Source organism: Hyaena hyaena, unplaced genomic scaffold (genome assembly GCF_003009895.1).
Source record: "Hyaena hyaena isolate Hyena2069 unplaced genomic scaffold, ASM300989v1 scaffold_17, whole genome shotgun sequence".
In the NCBI taxonomy this organism is placed as follows: Eukaryota; Metazoa; Chordata; class Mammalia; order Carnivora; family Hyaenidae; genus Hyaena; species Hyaena hyaena.
The window spans coordinates 4,097,655-4,111,104 of NW_024080648.1; the positions used below are offsets into that span (position 1 = coordinate 4,097,655).

At 42.3% G+C, this 13,450-nt stretch overlaps 1 protein-coding gene across 1 annotated transcript in view; it reads right to left on the reverse strand.

Annotated features, from left to right (window-relative positions):
• PRAG1 (PEAK1 related, kinase-activating pseudokinase 1) overlaps positions 1–10,682 on the reverse strand; it is a 71,005-nt gene extending 60,323 nt beyond the window's left edge. Inside the window, exon 1 of the mRNA XM_039221137.1 lies at positions 10,582–10,682. The gene's annotated coding sequence lies outside the window, so the exon portion shown is untranslated. The remainder of the gene's footprint in view (positions 1–10,581) is intronic.
• Between the last annotated feature and the right edge of the window lie 2,768 nt (positions 10,683–13,450).

A 13,450-nucleotide genomic window follows, 5' to 3' on the forward strand; every position in this document is an offset into this window, starting at 1 on the left:
ACAAACACTGGCTCTTATTAGCAAATTACTTCTCCCCAAGTCATAAAGTCCTAGAACTAGCATTTTCATGTGGGGAAGACTTGCATAGTCAGAACAGTCAATAATCAAGTATAGAAGACTGGGGGTGGGGGGCCGGGGAGTGGCTTATTTATTTTTCTGACCCCCTGTTTAAACTCCCAGACAGCATTGCCCACAATATCATACTTTGTGGAGTCAGAGTAATCTGCTTGTGGATTTATAGCCCTAACTGGTTCTGACATAGAAATGGTGGCTGAGAGGCTCCCAGAGGGACGCGTGGTAGAATGTCTAGCAGTCGCAGAAGGTAGCAGAGTCACCAAGCTATGCAGTGACCAATGAATGGCGGAAGGGGACCACCGACCACAGTATCTAGAAAGGGGGAGGGGAGGCAAACCTCCAACTAATTTACTGGAAAGGCCCAGGCCTTGTTAAGGAGGATTTAGGATAATAGCTCTTTTGACTGTTCAGTTTTTTCCCCTTTTAGAAGTGGCAGTGGTGGCTGGCAGAGAGAGACGTGGAGAGAGCAGGGCAGGAAAGGGGTCAAAAGACACGTGATGGGGCTGATTAACAAGTAGGCTTTTTAAGCAGTGGCCAGGGGACACCTGCAGCTCTTCCAGACTGGCTTGCCCAGTAGGGGTTGTTTGAATGAGAAAACAGCTTCCAAAAAGATGTAACACAAGAGCATAAAAGGAAAAAGAAAAATGTGCATTTGTGAGATGAGGGAATTGTAGAGTTTTATCTCTGATTCTTCTAAAGAAACCTTTCATTATCTAATATTCTCATCAGTAGGTCAAGGCTCACAAGATGAGGAGAAAGGACTCATCGACAGGGCACTTTGCTGGTGTTTTCCTCAAAAAAGAATTTGCTTTCAAACAGACACGCATTCACTAATCTCTTTTCTTAAAAAAAAAAAAAAAAGAAAAAAAAGAAAAGAAAAGAAAGAAAGAAAGAAAGGAAAGAAAGAAAAGAAAGAAAGAAAGAAAACCACAAACACAAAATCTCTTCCAACTCAGCTGACTGAGTCCGAGTGGGGATGACAGCAGCATTCACTTGCACGATCCCACAGAGCTAGTGTCCAGAATGAAAATAAATGTGACTTTTCAGATCGGGGCATAGTATTGCTTTGTTTGTGATTCAATTAAAGAACAAGCATTACAATGTTATTGTATGGCAGGGGAGATAATGAAGAGAGCCACATCTTTTGGGTTGCAATAAAGCAACACCTGGGCTTGACAGATTGGCATCAGTATCTTAAGAAAGCCAGAAGGGGACAGACAGCTCCTGACGTCCAAGGGGCTCTTCTTAGTGTGGTGGGGGCTAAGGGACAAAATCCCCATACCTTCCAGAGTCAGCCAGCTTGGCCCAGATCTATGCCAGATGGTATGTTTCATATTTACTGATACTTCCTACAGTTAATAAAGCTTTCCTTGGTAAATATCAATTGTGTGATTATATATATGTCGGATATATATATGATATCTACCCATCTCTCCCTATTGGGATACTAACTTGCCCAAGAAGGTCAGCCACTTAAATTTGGTTTTAGCCAGACTTGGAAGAAATTAAGTGGCATCTCATCACTGTCACCCGTGGAAGGCCTCTGCTGACTCAGGAAGTGAGTTAGATGTTCCTTCTGAGTGCTTTCACTGGCCTCAGTTTCCTTGTCTGTAAAACACGGTTAGTGATACCTTCCTTCAAGAGGTTGCTTTAGAAAGTAAGCAAGCTAAGTTATGTAAAATGCCTAGCTCAGAACCTGGTGTCTTCGATCTTACTACATTTGGGCTATTATAACGGAGTGCCATAAACAACAGACATTCCTTTCTCACAGTTCTGGAGGCTGGGAAGTCTATGATCAAGGCACCAGCAGACTCAGTGTCTGGTGAGAGCCCACTTCCTGGTTCTCAGAAGACTGGGGGTTTTTTTTGTTTTTTTTGTTTTTTTTGCTGTGTCTCCATATGGTGGAAGGGGTAAAGGAGCTCTCCCGGGTCTGTTTTATAAAGACCCAAATCCCATTCAGGAGTGTTCCACTCTTAGGACCTAATCAGCTCCCAAAGACCCCACCTCCTAATACCAGCACCTTGGGGGTAGGTATCTATATATAAATTTTGGGGTGACCCAAATCGTTAGTCTACAGTACCTGGAATATATTATACTCAATTAATGACGGACGTTGTTAGAGCATTCATCAGAAAGTTAAATCTATTCATTCACTCATTCAGTACATTTTTCTTGAGGACACATCCTGGGCCAGGGTCTAAGCAAGGTCCTGGTGATATAGTGATGAGCCACACAGATATGCGTCCTGCCTTTCTGAACTGGGCAGTACAGTGGGGAGTGGCTGGGAAGCAATGACACAGCCCAATAGAACCATGCATTTTTTTAAATATTATATTCCCTTCTTTAAAAATTTTTTTTGAGATAAATAAATAAATAAATAATTTTTATTTACTTTTGAGAGAAAGACAGACAGAGCACAAGCACGGAGGGGCAGAGAGAGAAGGAGACACAGAATCTGAAGCAGGCTCCAGGCTCTGAGCTGTTAGCACGGAGCCGCGGGGCTTGAACCCACAAACTGTGAGATAATCACCTGAGACGAAGTAGGATGCTTAACCGACTGAGCCCCCCAGGCGCTCCTAAAACATTTTTTTTTATTGAAGAATAATTAACATACAGTATTATATTAGTTTCAGGTATAGGGACCATGCATTTTTTTTTCTTAAGTTTTATTTATTTATTTTGAGAGAGACAGAGACAGTGTGAGTAGGGGAGGGGTAGAAAAAGAGGAAGAGAGAAAGAATCCCAGGCAGGCTCCTCACTGTCAATGCAGATCCAGACGTGGGGCTCGAACTCATGAAACTACAAGACCATGACCTGAGCAGAAACCAAGAGTTGGAAGCTTAACCGACTGAGCTACCCATGCACCCCTAGGGATCATGCATTCTTGATGGCAAATTTGTGACAGGTGTTCTGAAGGGCAATACTCTATCAGGTCACAGAGCAGGGGATGCTACACCCAGGGAGTTAACGAGGTCTTCCTGATGACTGATATTGTGGCTGAGGTTGCAAGGATGGTGGTCGACCACTTGGAGAGTGAAGCATGACACAGAAGCAGGATGTGGGAAAGGGTATCTGTTCTGTTGTGGTTTAATTTCATGCTCTTGCAGGATCAGGCTATTTATTGGTATGAATTTGGAAGAACTAAATTCCAGCACGTTTTCTGGCATCTGAGTTGTTACTCTCTGGTGGCACAGGGAATGCAGACAATGCAAAGGAGGGAGATTAAGGGGTGGGCCGGGAAGATACCTGGGTGAGGATGATGGAGGCAAATAGGAAGGCACCAATAGGAGCCTGGGATAAAACCACGGAGCACTGAGCTGAGAGTCAGCAGAGCTGAATTCTGTTCCTGGCTAGGAGTTCTAGTTCACAGATGAGAAAACTGGGGTTCAGAAAGATTATACATTCACCCAGGATATATACCTAGTAGGTGGTAGAACTTAGACTACAATCCAAGCCTTTTTATCCCAGGTCTTTTGATGATACCATAAATGGAAGATTTAAGAAAATAACTCTTGTATCTTTAATAAAGCTCAATGCTGTGAAATATCCTATGGTACTCCCTTAACAGCACAACAGAAGAAGAAGAAGAGGAAGGAGAGGAGTAAGGCTTCATCTAAAGAGGAGACAGGGAAGGAGAAGTGTAAGTAAGCAAGGAGAAAAAAGGGGGAAAAAGAGACAAAAAGAAAAAGAAAGGATAAAGAGGGAACAAAACCTTAAATTCTACTTATGACTTTTCAACTTTGGAATATGCCCAATTTCATCATTTGGAGATCCATTAAAATCCACATCAGAGCAATCACCAGCTGAAGATTTTGTCTCCATCTCACGCTAAGGGTAATCACTAGAAAGACATGGAACTTCTCCATCATATTACCAGAATGGTTATTTCAGCCAATGCTTGGTTACTATCTGTGCCAAACACAGGGCAAACTGTGGAGACATGAACCCTGCAGAGAGTTCCAAACCTTTCTGAGTCATTAGCTCCAATATCCTAAAAGCTCCAGAAGCAGCCAAGCTGGAGGTCTTTGCTAAGCTTCATTCCCTTAACCTCTTCCTCGCTATTGTTTTAAGCCTATAGGTTAAGTAATCCAAGACAGCACGTGGCAAACAGTTTACTTTGCCCTTAGGGTAGACAGCAAGTTAAATCACCAAGATGACAGTAGCATTTCAGTCTAGACAATTCCTTGTCCTTTTAATACTTGAACCAAACCTATTTTTTAAATGTTTATTTATTTATTTTGAGAAAGAGAGAGAGAGACAGAGTGGGGGGTAGGCAGAGAGAGAGGGAGAGAGAGAATCCCAGGCAGGCTCCTCACTGATAGCCAGATACGGAGAGCTCGATCCCACAAACCGTGAGATCATGACCTGAGCCCAAATCAAGAGTCAGATGCTTAACTGACTGAACCACGCAGGCACCCCCCCCTTGCACCAAACCTTCTTTTGGCTGCTCCAGGTATGAGGCAAATATGCTTCTCCTTTGGCATTTCCTTACCCCCTAATCCACAGAGACTGAAGACACTTCTTCACGCCTGTGTCTGCTCCAACTGCCCTCTCTGATAGACACACTGTTTTCCTGTGTACATTTTTGTAAGAAATTGAAACGTGTTGTCATTTAAACATAATATCAAAGTCCCCAATGTGTTTCTCTATTAGAAGAAAGGAATCATCATAAAAACTGTGCATTGCGGTTCTCATGGAATTTAAATATTTAAAAAATATGGGGCGCCTGGGTGGCTTAGTCAGTTAAGCGTCCGACTTTCACTTAGGTCATGATCTCGCGGTTCATGGGTTCGAGCCCCGCGTCAGGCTCTGTGCTGACTGCCAGCTCAGAGCCTGGAGCCTGTTTCAGAGTCTGTGACTCCCTCTCTCTCTGACCCTCCCCTGCTCACGCTGTCTCTCTCTCTCCTAGAAATAAATAAAATATTAAAAAATAAATAAATAAATAAAATAAAATATTCGTATGAGGCACCTATCTCCTGCTCATGAAAAAACCTTAATGTGATAAAACAAATGTCTAAAAAAGTAGAATCTGGGGTGCCTGGTGGCTCAGTTGGTTGAGCGTGCGACTCTTGATCTTGGGGCTGTAAGTTTGAGCCCCGTATTGGGGTAGAGATTACTTGAATAAATAATAATAAGCTTAAAATTTAAAAAAAGCAGAATTTCCTTTTTTTCGTGAACTAAAGACTCAGGAGTGACTTTGGAACTTGTTATAAGTGTAGTATTACAGACTCTCTATTATGGAATAGAGAGAGTAAGTAGAATTGAGATTTCAGAGCTGATTGATACACATACAAAAATAAACATCTATGAAAACAGCATATTAATAGTAGACTTATTTTTATCCAATGTTACAGTAAAACAGAAGATGTTCTCAACATTTATGCCAAATTCCATTACTGAAGACTTTTCAAGAGAAATATCTAGAAATGTAGAGACCAGGAAGTGCAGTGGCTTTCCAAGACCGTGGAGACAGAAAATAAGGGCAGTTCCTGTTAGCATACAAACTATTTCAACAAAAACCAGACCCCCTGTAAGCAGGAAATGACCCTATTTGGGGGATGAGGCCATTAGAAATCATTTGTGTTGAGAAATGTATGTCATTTGCGTGTAATGAGACCCCCAGTCTAAGATACAACTCAAGACTGGCAACATTGGGTCCTGTCATTGGAGAGTGATCTCATTTACTTATGAAAAGAAAATATATTGTTGTCCTTTGTGATGCTAACACTAGATCAGGATACAGACACATTCCCGCATTTATCTTCATAATCTATCAAGTGTATATAAACTACGAGGTCATATAAGTTCTATACAGTTCTATAAGGTTTCCAACTAGTTTGCAAAGTAATACTTAATTTACTTCCTCCAAATTCTGTCATTTTCTACCTCCAAAGGATAATTGGACTTCTCCTTTGGCCTCCAGGGCAGCAGTTCATATTCTCTCACCACTTTGATTTCCTCAAATCTCTCTGGGTCTTCCCCAAGCTTCCGTACACGAGTGCACTGTAGACATGCCTCCTTAAATCTGTCTTCAGTGACAGATGCATTCACCCTACGGATGAGTTTTTCCTTCCATATTTTTTATTTTAATCAGTTCCACCTATAAAGCTCTTTTCTCACCTGGCCGGCCCCATCTAAATTCTATTCATCTTGTGAAGTTCATTTTGAGGTCATTGCCCCCGCACCTCCGCCAAGTCCTTGTTCTCTACCTGTGACCTCCTATATCATTTGTATTGGTCCCCCTTCATTACTTCCATGCCTCTTTTCATTTGTTCTTCACCATTTTACAGTTTTCTTCATTGTTCTTGCCTTGTCAATTGCAGCCAAAAGGTCAGAAACCCTGATTTACCCTCATTTTACATCTCTCTTAGCCTGTAGGAGTGAGCTCTGCATGTAAGAGAGGCCACATGTGTGTTTTAGACTCTGATGGTTTCCCTGCCAATCTTTGTCAAGAATATATTTAGTCTAAGTTTGTCCTCTTGTTAAGTTTATTCTCTACTTGGATAGTTATGTTGCTGTGCATGCACACAGGATACGTGAGAGAAGAGCGGAAGCTTGTGATTTCAATACAAAGAAGCAGAAAACGGGCTCCGTGGATTAGCAGGCAGGTAGATGAAGACTGTGCAGTGGACACAGCATCTACAGATTTCATGCAGGCGTTTGACTAAGAATTCCATGATATCTTTGTGTGAAAGAAGGAAAAATAAATTGTGTTGAATCCAAGTCATTTCTGGAACAATTATTACTCATTCTGAGTTAATCCACTGGCCTTCTGGATTTTATATACTGTATCAGTCTCAGGCTTGTTCTGCCACAGACAGCATGCCCGATGTTCAGGGTGCTGATAAGAGCCCAGGTTCTCTGCCCTGGTCAAGCCCACCACACATACCTGGCTCACATAACCATGTTTCTGAGCCAGGGGCCTCACCTTTTCCTTACGCTGGCTCTAACATTACAGACTCAGGACTAAGCCAACAGCAAAGTGATGGCTTGCCAGAAAAAGTCAGTACAATCTTTGCACCATTGCAGTGTTGGGTGATGGGCTACTGAGCAGAGCTAAGGCCTACCAGAGCCAAAGAATCTGGATACTGTTGATAAGAAACAGTAAGAGCCTGGAAGCTGTATCATGCAGAAAGCAGGATTTTATGCAAAGAGGGAACAGCAGGGCTATATTTCATCTATATGTGGTAGAAAGTGATATGGACGTGGGCCTTTATGTATATGAAAGCTAGGACTAGTGAGGGTACAGCATAGGGAGGCTCAATAAGTTTATGGATGCAGACGGCAAGCTCCCAACATTGGTGAGATGTATGGACTTGAGTTCAGATAATTAATCCAGATTTTATGGAAGAGCTTCCTGCATTGCATGGGACTAAAAAGTAGGTGCTCCCTAATGCTGTATACAAATTACTCTAACTCTGAGCTCCTTTGAGTCTATTATGATTTCCAATTCACTTAGGTCTTTCATGGGATGTAGCAGCTGTAAACAAATAAGATCCCAGCTTCTGAGGTGCAGATAAATCAAGATTTCATGCAAGGGCAGGACTTGGAAGGTGGTGCATAGGAAGGTTCGCCCAATACCTTCCTTGGGGGTAGATTTTTCTTGAATACATGGTGGGGGTGATGCGGAAGGCAATACTGATTTTGTTCCCTCCTTCCCAGTATACCACTCAATACATTAGCCAGATTTAAGGCATTCAAAAGCCTATAAAAGCTTGAAAAACATTGATCAGTTGCTTTAAATGTGCCCAGCCTTCTTTTCGTGTCAACTTACAATGGATAGGAGTGGCAAATAATTCAACTGTTGGGGGGATTATTCTTTGGAGAAAAAGTTCCATTTGCTATTTTCATACATACTATCACATTCTCCAAATTAATTCCATCAGAGAAGTATCATTATTCCAATTTTACAGTGGACAGAGTTGGGGAAAGCAAGCAACACACAAGTTCACACACGCATTAAGTTGTGGAGCTTGTATTTAAGTCTAGGCCAGCCCCAGCCATATATCCTGCATGCTTGGGGAAGACAGAAGGCAATGTTTAGAGAAGCCCTTTACTTCTGAAAGGAATGGCTTGGCTTTACAAGGATAGAGCAGTCTTTGCTCAGCAGGCAGGACCTCCTGCTTTGGCACTGCTGTGGGGTTGACTATCAACTCTACCCTGTAGAGTGCCCTTCAGCAAGTTCATGAATTTCTCTAGGTGTCTGTATCCTTGTTTGAACAATGGGAGTGCTGATAGTGCCTTCCTCATGGGTTGTTTTAATAGTAAATGAAATAATACATAGAAAGCACCTAGCACAGGATGAACATAGAAAGTAAGTTCCAGGCGTTATGAGGAATATATATTCTTTTTTACCTTATATCTCTCTAGTCAGAAGGGAGCTGGTGGGGGTCAAAAGACATTAGTGTAGAGCTAAGCTGTGGGGAAACAGCAGAGGAGAGAGAGACAGGACAAGCAGATTATTCTTGGAAGTTAGACTTATCTGATAACAGTAGCACCCTTACTGACTCTAATGGATTCCTCTGTTAAAGGTGATTTTCTGTAGATGGCTCTGATAATCTTTCTCCCTCTCCCTCAGTGCCTCACACAGTGCTCACATGCTCACTGTCCCATTTACCGAGGTAGATGGTCTCATTTGGAGGAAGAAAAGAGCACACAGCTTAGAAAAGGTAGCAGTTTACCACTTACACAAACTAAGGACCCGGGTGATATACAGCCTTGGTGATCGTGGTGAGTTGTATCACACCCAGGACCTCAAAGCAAAGTACAGATTGCAATCGCAATGAAGGCAACAGTATTTCAGACCCGCATAAATGACTTAGACACATTGCCCTGTGGGAAGACCCCATTTTGCAGAGAAGAAAACAGACGCAAAACTCCAGCAAATGAGGGGCATGCTTGGCACCAGGAAAGGAAATGCTTAAATTATATTCCAGAGGTAACTCCGTAGCTCAAGCCAGCATTGATGCAATTTGAGGTGTTCCCTTCCATCCCCTAGATGCTCTTATCTTTCTTTCGCCTCTGCCTTCCCACCCCTGTCAAACCTCTTCTTTCACTTCCCTTCACCTTCTTATAGTAAATGGGATTTACCTGTACTGTGCCTGCCTTTTAATCCAACTGTAACTTGGGCTGGCACTTAAAGTGACACATCGCTGTCCCCAAAGCTCCTTTGCTAACTTTGGAGCAGTGCCCCTGACTTTTGTAGCCCTTTAAGGCAAATGAAAAACATGTTTTTTCCCCCATCTCTGCTCTACCTTCTCCAGTTGCAGTCCAGGCATAGAAAGAGGGAAAACAAACTCATTCAGTTGGCGTTCTTTTAGTGCCCTTATGAAGCTGGAGTGAGCATGAGGATTTTCTTCCTGGGGGATCAAGTCTGCAGCTTCTTCATCACCAAGTTTAACACTGACTTGATGTTTTCAACCTTCAACTAGATAGTGAGAAGGTTTGATAAGTAAACAAAGCTCGGGCCAATCTCTGCAGAAGTATTTAGAATTGGGTGGAGAACAGGGTTTGCCCTCTGCTGCCTCTTTTCCTCCTCCTTCCTGCCCACCTGAGGTACGGAAGAGCATGCAGGGTTCGTGAGGCTCTCATAATTGTCATTCTTCATTTCCCAGGAATCGTGGTCTTTCTCTCTCTCCAGACATTTGCATTATCATATGTCTCTTTCTTAGAAGCCACATTTATGGAGGTATAATTTCTATATAGGAAATTCTCCCTTTTTAGGTGTGGCAGGTCTATGAATCTCAACAGACACATGCAGTCTTGTGAGCGCCACCACAGTCAAGATATAGGATACTTTCATCACCCCAGAAACTGTATTCCTACCCCTTTGGGGTCAACTCCTTCCTGCCATCTCTAATCCCTGGCAATTGTTTATCTGATTTCTGTCCCTCTAGTTTTGCTTTTTCTGGAATATCATATTAGGAGAATTATACACTACGTAGTATTTTGTGTCTGGCTGCTTTCACTTAGTGTAAGACATTTGGGATTTATCAAAAGTAGCAATTTGGTTTTTTGTTTGTTTGTTTGTTTACATCTAAGTAGTATTCCATGACATAGATATACGACAATTTGTTTAACCATGCACCAGTGGATAGATATTTGATTAGTTTGTGCATTTTGGAGATTTTTGAATGGAAATTGATTTCAAAGCATTTTTTTTTTGCAAGTCAATATTTTTTTTAGTAACTTACCATAACTTACTCATGTAACAATTAGCAACTATACTTTCAGTTTTGATTTGATATTAATAAATTATCTTTAGGGGTGCCTTGGGTGTTTCAGTCGGTTAAGCAGCCGACTTTGGCTCAGGTCGTGATCTCATGGTTCATGAGTTCGAGCCCCGCGTCAGGTTCTGTGCTGACAGCTCAGGGCCTGAGGTCTGCTTTGGATTCTGTGTCTCCCTTTCTCTCTGTCCCTCCCCCACTCACCCTCTTTCTCTCTCTCTCTCTCAAAAATTAAACATTAAAAGAAAAATTTAAAAGAAAAAAAGAAATTATCTTTTACCTTTTCAGCTGACGCCTTTGTTCCAAAATATGATCATAACCAGGGCAGGCTGGCCCTGGGAATTTGTCACAGATGTTCCAATAGGCAGCTTTCTTCCTGTACTTGCCATTCGAGGCCTATAACTTTCCACTTGGAGAGCAGAGCACTGCTTCTTATCCATAGCTGAACAAGCAAATGTACTGCTGGCTGAAGGGACTGAGAAGTCTGTCCCTTTTGCAATATGGCCATGACGTCAATTATTGTATGTGAATGGATTTTCAACTTTCTCCATAGGAATCTAGGGGCTCAACTTTAATTCTCCAAGCTCTGTTACACATTGAAAATTGCACACCTGTGAAGGAAGAGGAGCAATCTCTATAAAGACATCAAATTACTGAGATATGTGAAGTGCTGATTTATTATACAGTGTATGTACTCAAAATGGAATTTGTCTTTTAGATACATTTGCCTCAGGCATCATAGAGTTACGACATTCTGTGGTATCGAGTTGCAAAACCATCCCTGTTGAAACTTCTCTCTCTCTCACCTCCTTCTTTTCCCAGAAGGGGGAAAAAGGAGAGAAAAGGGGATAGGGAGTGGAGAAGAAGGAAATAGAAAATTTAGGTCATCATATGGCACTTTTTATCTTAGAATCTCAAAAGTTGTTTTCAGAATCAACCCACTGGCCAGAAACAACCTGACTGCCAGGATAGGGGAAACAAGGGAGGAAGGAGGGAGAATTTTTGTGGAGAACCACAAGGTGGCTGTTAATTTCATGTGTCAACTTGGCTGGGCCATGGGTTGCCCAGATATTTGGTCAAATATTATTCTGGATGTTTCTGTGAAAATATTTTGTGAATGAGATTAGCATTTAAATCTGTGGCCTGTGAGTAGAGTGTATTACTTCCATAATGTGGTGGGCCATGTCCAGCCAGTTAAGGCCTGAATAGAACACGGTCTTGACCTCAGGAACAAGAAGAAATTCTGCCAGCCGACTGCCTTTGGACTTGAACTGCAACTTTCCCCTGGGTCTCCAGCCTGCCATGAAGATTTTGAATTTATCATACTTCAGCAATTACATGGGCCAAGTCCTTAAAATCTCTCTCTCTATCTCCAAGCCCCTCTCTCTTTCCACACACACATACGCATATATATACACACATATCCTGTTGATTCTGGTTCTCTGGAGAACCATGACTGACACACACCACAAGTCAGTGGCAGACTGAGTGAGGTAGTCAATGACAGAGGCTCTCGAGCCAATTATCTGACCTCAAATGAAGGCTCCGCCCATCATTAGTTGTGTGTTCAGTCTCCTCATCTGGGAGGCAAGGCTACCTACCTTATGGAAATGTGATGGCACAAGGGCTCTGGGAACCCAGCTGCAATCATCATTATAATTAAGATCTGAGTCTGAGTGGCATTTCTTTAAAAATTGGCCATGTTTTCAAAGAAATGTACTGTTTCTAAAAATCTTGAAAATGGTAAAAAGTTTTGGGAGGACCGAGCAGTTATATCTAGGGAAGCCTTTCTATCAAGATTTATCTGCTTTTTATTCAGTATTTACAATGCATCAATCACCCTGGAAAGAATTTTACCTAATTCAGTCCTCCAAACAAACACACGGTAAGCATTATGATCCCAATTTTATAGGTGAGGAAACTGGCAGAGAGGTGAAGAACGATACCCGAGGTCACACAGTAAGGCAATAGCACAGACCTTGGGGACCTCGTTAGCACAATATCAAACTGAAAGCAAATTGCACACACAAACACACACACACACACACGCACGCATGCACCCACGCGCATGCAAGCACACATGCACAAAAACTCAAAAATCACAAAACTTCCACGGTTGGGAAAATACTAAAGACAATTTATTCCAACTCTCTCTCAAGCTGTAAATCTATTCTCGAGCATCCTCTTAAATACGCACTGAGCCTTAGCTAAGTAGTTTCTGCCCAGGGACCCAATGGATAGTGAAGCAGCTACTTCTATTTTTGGATAGCTCTAAACGTGTCAAGCCTTATTTTATTTGCTTCCTATACAAGTCCAATCTATCTACCAATGTCTTCTCCCTTTGGTGACAATCCTGTACCTGGGAGCCATGCAAGCTATTTGCACACAGGTATGTGCTCCCCTTGTCCAATTCTTCTTAATTTGAACGATCTGTGCGGCAGAGTAATTCTGAAATATTAAGTAGTTTTGTTGGTGTGTTTACAGATTTCTATGTACCTGCCTTCTCCTTCCTTCATAAATCACCTCAGACATTTCTGCCTACTGCCTCAAGGAAGGGAAAACAGCACAACTCTGAGGACACGGCCAATTCTGGGATGGAGCAGAAGGAGCGTTACAGTGGAAGGAACTCATGTGGCAGTGAGGACACTGGTGGGCCTGCTGGCGAGGCCTCTCCAGGATGCCAGCCCAGATGGGCAATGTCCAAGGCATAGATGAATCCCAGACTCCACAGCGTCCTAGACACAACAACGGGACATGAAAGGGCAACTGTAACTGCCTGGGGTTAAGTCTCCACCATTAAGTAAAGGCACAAAACAAAATTTCAGTTGGGTTATAAAAAAATCTGGTTATATTCCTTGCTCAACTGAGTATACTGAATCAGATCGACATTGGCTTTTATTCCTCAGTGAAAAGAAACTAAGAGAAAATGATTCTTTGCTCTGGGAATAGTCTCATCCCTGGAAGGGTCAAAGGGTGGGAAATCATGGTCCCAAGAAAATAGCCTGAGAGTCACGGGCATATATGTTTATCTTATATTGGTTCCTCAGCTCATTCCATCCAGTTAACATTCCTTCAAAAAACATTTTTGTAGGTGCTTGGGATATGCCAGCAATGTGCTGAAAAATCAAAGACAAGGGAGCTTGTTACCA